Here is a 6,047-nt window from a genome sequence, read left to right on the forward strand (position 1 = left end):
TATTAACGCAACAGCCAGGACCCAGCCTGAAGCCAGGCCCCGAGTGAGGAGGCCTGGCAGCCAGGCCAAGCAGGCAGGCCCGGAAGGGAGCATGACAGCCTGGGGCCCAGGCTGCTGCCTCCTTCCAGATCCTTGGGTCACCCCCCTCCACCCCTCCCAACCCACCTCAGACCCCAGGACCAAAGGCCCTGTCCTCCTCTGAGTTCGCAAGGCCCTGTGGCGGCCACTAGAACGCACCGCGCAGACCTCCTGCGGCAGGAGCAGGGGCCCCGCTGTGCACTGAAATCCACGCTTGCTGAGGCCGCGCCTCCTCGGGCTGCTCCCCGCCACTGATTCTAAGGCAGACCTGTTCCTGGGGGTGAGGAGACTTGTCTGCCAACTTTGGTTCCTGGATTGCCTGTCTGCTTTGCTGAACTCTCCTGAGACGGTACGGAGGTCTAGGGCACTTCCATCCCATTCTGGCTCCCTCTGTCTCCCCTTCACCCGGGGTCAGACTCACATTGCCATCTGAAGGCTCTCCCAGCCTTCCCCGGCTCCTTCCTTTCACTCAAGCATTTCCCTTAATAAAATCTTTACACATTTAATCCCATCTTGTTTCTCAGAGGACTTGGACTAATAACAATCACTCAAGAACCATAACGACACCACCACCAACAGCTACTCTTTATAATATGCTATCGATATGCCCCATGATGTTCTAAGTGCTTTTAAGGGCAGCAGAGGGAACCAAGGCACAGAGAGGTTACATAATATGCTCAGCGATGCACAGCCCTGAAGGGGCAAAGCCCAAAGCTGAATTTAGTTTAACCCAGAAGGCCACTTATGTAACCACTACTCCACACTGCCTCCTGTGTAAGAGACAGGCCATCCATCCAACCCTCCCTCCTGCCTCAGGGGGGAAGAAAGAGGCTGGAAAAGGGATTTGAAACTCCTAAGGAATGGGCAAGCCAGATATAGAAAGAAACAGAGTTAGAGCATGAGAGAGATTTAAGGAGAGAAAGAAGGCGGAAATGAGACAGGGGAGACCAGGAGGAGAGCCAGCTCTGGCCCTCAAAGACTGCTGATCCCACAGGCAAGAGTGCCTCACCTCCTCAGGGCAGGGACGGGCTGAGCTATAGCAGCAAAAGAAGCAGAAGAGGAAGGAGAAGGCGGCCCTGGAGCACTTTCCACCCCACCCACCTCTTGCCACCCTTGGCCAAGCACCCCCAACTGGCGCCCTCGGGCACATGATCAAGGTGTGCCAGAGGCAGCAGCCAAGGAACTCTGCAGCCAGGCTCCTCACAGCCCCAGGTCCCAAGAATCGCCATGCCTTCCCGCCTCCTCCATTCCTCGTCCTCCAGCCTCTCCAGGGCAGACACAGCAGGCCCAGCCCGGGTCTCAGGGTCCCAACAAAGCCAGGCCTGTCCCCTGCCCAGCCTCCGAGGGAGTGACGTCTGGGCTGGGCAGCAGGTGAAACTGAGCCAAAGAGACAAGGCAGAGAGCCAGGGACATATCTCCCCCAGGTGACCTCGCGGCTTAACTCCTGGCCTGCCGGACCCGAGTTCTTGGGGCTGTTGGTTAGGGGATGAAGGGGTGGGTGGAGGTGAAGTCAGGGATGAGGAAGGGGAAGCAGCTTCCAGGGGGCACCCCTTCACACACACACACACACACATCCTCATTTGGTCCAGCCACAGCCACGTGAGAATGACCCATCAGCTAGCTCTAATCACCCCACACCCACCTGTCATCCATCCTCCACCCTGTGCCAGTGATAGTTTAAAATGCAGACTCCCCCCAAACCTTGGTTGAGACTTCCAGAGGTTCTCCATGGTCCGAAGAAGTCTAAAATCCAAACTCTTTAGCTTGGCATTCAAGGCCTTTCCCATGCTGATCCACTCTTTTTTTTCTCACTCTCCTCTCCCACCCTCTACTCCAGCTCCCTGAGGGCATGCACACTTCCACACCCCCTGGGCCTGACAAAAAATGGCCTTGGCTCCCTTCTGTGTCACCTTGTAGGACCCAGGTCAAAATGTCACCTCCTCTGGGAGGGCTTTCCAGACTGCCCCAGGCAGAAGAGCCACTCCCTGCCCTAGAACCAGGTGACAGCTTGCACAGGCCTGCCTACACGTTGTCTCAGGATGATGTGTTTGGATGTCTGCCCCCCACCTGCGCCCACTCCACGAGGCCTCCCACCACAGGGTGAGGGCTCACTGGGAAAGACCAGTGTATGCACCCAGGACGTGGCAGAGGCTGGGTGAGTGGGAGAGAGGAAAGGTGATGGAGAGAAGGATGGAGGGTGGATGGAAAAGAGAAGATGGTGGAGGGAGCGAGAAGCAGGTGGGTGGAAAGGCAGATGGGCTGAGAGGTGAGCAGACAAATGAGAACTGGGAAGCTTCCACTGGGTACAGGACCAACATGGCACACATGGGCACCAGGGCCCACAGACCAAAGCTTTGCCAGAAGCCTCTGAGGACTGGGTCTAAGGACCCACCCGGCCATTCTTGACAATTGCAGTTTCAGCTGTGGCAGGAAGAGGGGGTGAATGGGCTTTGATGGGGACCCCTAGAAGTTCCTGAGAAGGGGGTACTGACAGGAATGCCAAGAGGAGCTGGGCAGAGGCGAAAGCTTGATCTGAGATCAGAAGACAGCTCCACGCCCCCAACTGGCCTCCTCGTGACAGCCGCCCACTGCCGGGTCCCAGTCCAACACCAGGGTCTTATCTCCCTTCCTACTCTCTTCAAATCTCCAAAACGCCTGCTGTCAGTTGACCTCTTCCAACACTGTAGACATTCCTATTTTACCTCTAATCTTGCCTGAGCTTGACCCAGGTGGTCTTATCTCAGATCCCATCCCCACACCTGCACCCACCCAGTTGGTGCCCAGAAGAGCCCTAAGACCCAGGGGATACCACGGCTTCCCAGGCAGAAAAGCAGCAGGCCACACCTGCCCATCACTGTCCCCTGTGCCTGGCCTCCACCTGGGTTCTCTCTCCTCCTCTGGCATCTTTACCTGCCCCACCCTCGCCATCCACCCATCCATCCACTGAGCAACCCTTACTGAGCTACACGTCCTGAGATACCAAATTCACTAAACCTTGACTCTGGCCTGAAAACACTGGCTCACAGACTTACGGGGGAGACAGGCTTGTGAACAGACATTACCAGAAGCACCCCAACACTCTCCTTTTCTTGGCCAGAAAGGAACACTAAAGCTGAGGCCCCTCCATCCCCTACTCCTGGGATGGGTTTGGAGACCCAGCTTCCTGCCCTGGGCCCTAGGGCTACTCAGGCTGGGAGACAGAGGATCTGGCCTGAAGCACCAGGGCGGGGGTCTCTTGATGGGGAGGGGGTCAACTTAGGGATCAGAGCTGGGACAGTCAGCAAGAAGACCTGGACCCTCGGCGTCGCCTGGGTCTCCTTCACTCCCCACCACTTGGCTTCTCTGCAGACGGCAGCCTCTGCTTCCCGCTCGCAGGCTGCTGCCCTTCCAGGGCTGCCTCGTCTTGCCTGCCCTTGGCGCCGCACTCCGTCCTGGTGCCAGGGGCTCTCGGCAAGTTCGTACATCAAACAAGGAGGCAGTGGCTGGCTTCTTGCCCTCAGGAAAGAGAGAAGGACTAGAGGGCGTGGCCCCATCCTCAACCTCACGCACTCCTGACCCACCAGGGACCCGGGCCTGCCCCCAGAAAGTGGGTGAAGCTGAGAGAGGTGGTCAGCTGACTCCCACCCACCCCTAATCCAGTGCAGACCTCTAGGGCTTTTTCCTCCTTCCCCTCCGACACCTGAGCCCCATGTGGCCAGGGGGTGGGTGGCAAGATGAGAAGAGTCACCACAAAGGGACATGTTAGGCAGCTAGAGAATCTTCTCCCCTTCCCCAGGATGTCTCTCATCCACGTTGGCAAGACGCTGAAGTGCTCCCTTTGTAGAATGACGCCTCGGATTCTTGAGATGCTGGAGTCTTCTAGAGACACGCGTCAAAATAGATGGATGAGTCTACCCAACAGAAATTAGAACACAGGATCACCAAAGACATGCATGAAAATGTTCATGGCAGTGCTATGCGCAATAGCCCTGAACTGGAAACGACCCAAATGCCTGTCAATAGCAGAAGTGATAGCTTCACACAGTGGAACACTCGGCAGCAGTGAGAAGGAATGATCTACAGCCAAACACAAGAATATGGATGAAATTCTCAACCATAATGCTGATCAGAAGAAGTCAGGCACAAAAGAACACAGGTGCTCCATTTATAAGTTCTGTAGCAGGCAGATCTATGCTGGTAGAAGTCAGGATAGTGAATAACCCTCAGAGGGGAAGTAGTACCCGGAAGGGGACAGGAAGGGGGACTTCTGGGTGTGGGCAATGCTCTATTTCTTGACTGATGCTGGTTACATGGACACAGGGGTGTGTTAAGTTTGTGGAAAGTCTGGGCACTTTTCTGTATTTATGAAATACTTCTCCCCCAGATGAATGCAACCACCTCCTCAGGTCTCCTTGCTTTGCCTCTCACCCCTTCCAATCCACACACACACACACACCACGTGGACGGCAGTGCTCACGGGGGAGCAGCCAGAGAAAGCCCTTGTCAAACTCCCTAGGAGGTCCCAACTCTTCTCCATCTCAGGACTTTCACGTGTGCCATTCCCACCACCTAGAACACTTCTCCTCACTAACTTCTACCAGCACTTTGGCTCCTTGTTTAAACGCCACTTCTTCCACCTTCCCGATCTAACTGCGATCCATCTGGTAGCTCCCATTACATCCTTGACTTGTCCATCGCACTGTTTCCAATAACGCACTTGTGCAACTACTTGTTTGCACTTGGTTCTCTCTCTCGCCCTGGACTGACACCCACTCTGAAGCCAAGAACAGGGGCTGCCTGCCTTCCTGCTCTGGCTTCAGCTCCCAGCTCCATGCCTGGTTCACAGCAGGTGCTCAGAAATGCTCATGGACTAAGAGACCAGATCTTCATTGTTCCCAACACAAAAAAGAAGTGATAATTATGTGACATGATAGAGGTGTCAGCTAACACTACAGTGGGAATCACATCACAATATATAAATGCACCAAATCAACACGTTGTATACCTTCACCTTACACAATTTATTCAATAAAAATAAATTTAAGAAATACATAAACTTACAGTGAAGTAAATTCTATTACACACTGAGGTAATGAATACCCTAAAACTAAAAGAAAAAAAAAAGTTTGTTGAATGAATGAATGGCCAGGCCTGCCTATCTTGCAGGCAGTCTGGGAGCAAAACTCCCACTTGTGCAGGGTCAGGACACTTGGGTTATGGCCCTGGCTCTGCTACCCACTCGTGTGGCCCTGGGCCTTAGTCATTTCCCCTCTCTGGGCCTCAGTGTGCTCATTTGTGAAAGGCAGGGTTTTAAGGATCAGGACGCTGGGTGGGCTTGAGGGGGGTTACGAGATTGTGTGTGTGTGTTTCTGCAGTGGCAGAGTGTATGATATTGTGTGTGTGCACGTGTGTCTGTGTGTGTATCTGTGTGTGCACAAGCCCATGCACATTTCCCTAGCAGGAGAATCCATAGCTTTCATCAGATTCTCAAAGGAATCTGTGACATTTCGAGGTTCAGAACCACTCACCAAGATCCTTCAGCTCTGGGGTCTATGACTATATATAACTAGAGAGAGAGAAAGAGGAAGTAATTCAACCCAGAGTAGAGGGAGTTAGCTTAGACCCCAGAACTTCCATTATAGATGTAGGACCCCATGACAGGAATGCAGGGGAGGCTGCAGGACCTTTACCCCTGGGGATCCTCTAAACTCAGTAGGGCTCTGGGCTATTGAGCAGAAGCCGGATGAACTGACCCCAGGAGTTGGCTTTCAGAGAGAGGAGGCAGAGGGAGCCCGGAGTCTCCTCACCTCTGCACCCACCACCTTCCGACAAGCACCCACCTGTCTTGGGATGCAGCAGAGAGCAAGGAGGCGAGGCTGGCGCCTGGAGATGCCCTCCAGGCCCCTTGGCGCCCAGGTCAGAGAAGGTTTGGCGGGAATGCTCAGGAGGGATGCCAAGCCCCACCTTCCCTTCTCCTGAGGCTGGCAGGC

The 6,047-nt window shown here is 54.6% G+C and overlaps 1 protein-coding gene across 6 annotated transcripts in view; it reads right to left on the reverse strand.

The window, feature by feature from the left end:
• The window catches only part of TNS1 (tensin 1), a 230,354-nt gene that overhangs the window by 221,466 nt on the left and 2,841 nt on the right, over positions 1-6,047 (reverse strand). The gene's annotated exons all lie outside the window — the stretch shown is intronic.

This window comes from Balaenoptera physalus (genome assembly GCF_965194825.1).
Source record: "Balaenoptera physalus genome assembly, chromosome: 6".
In the NCBI taxonomy this organism is placed as follows: domain Eukaryota; kingdom Metazoa; phylum Chordata; class Mammalia; order Artiodactyla; family Balaenopteridae; genus Balaenoptera; species Balaenoptera physalus.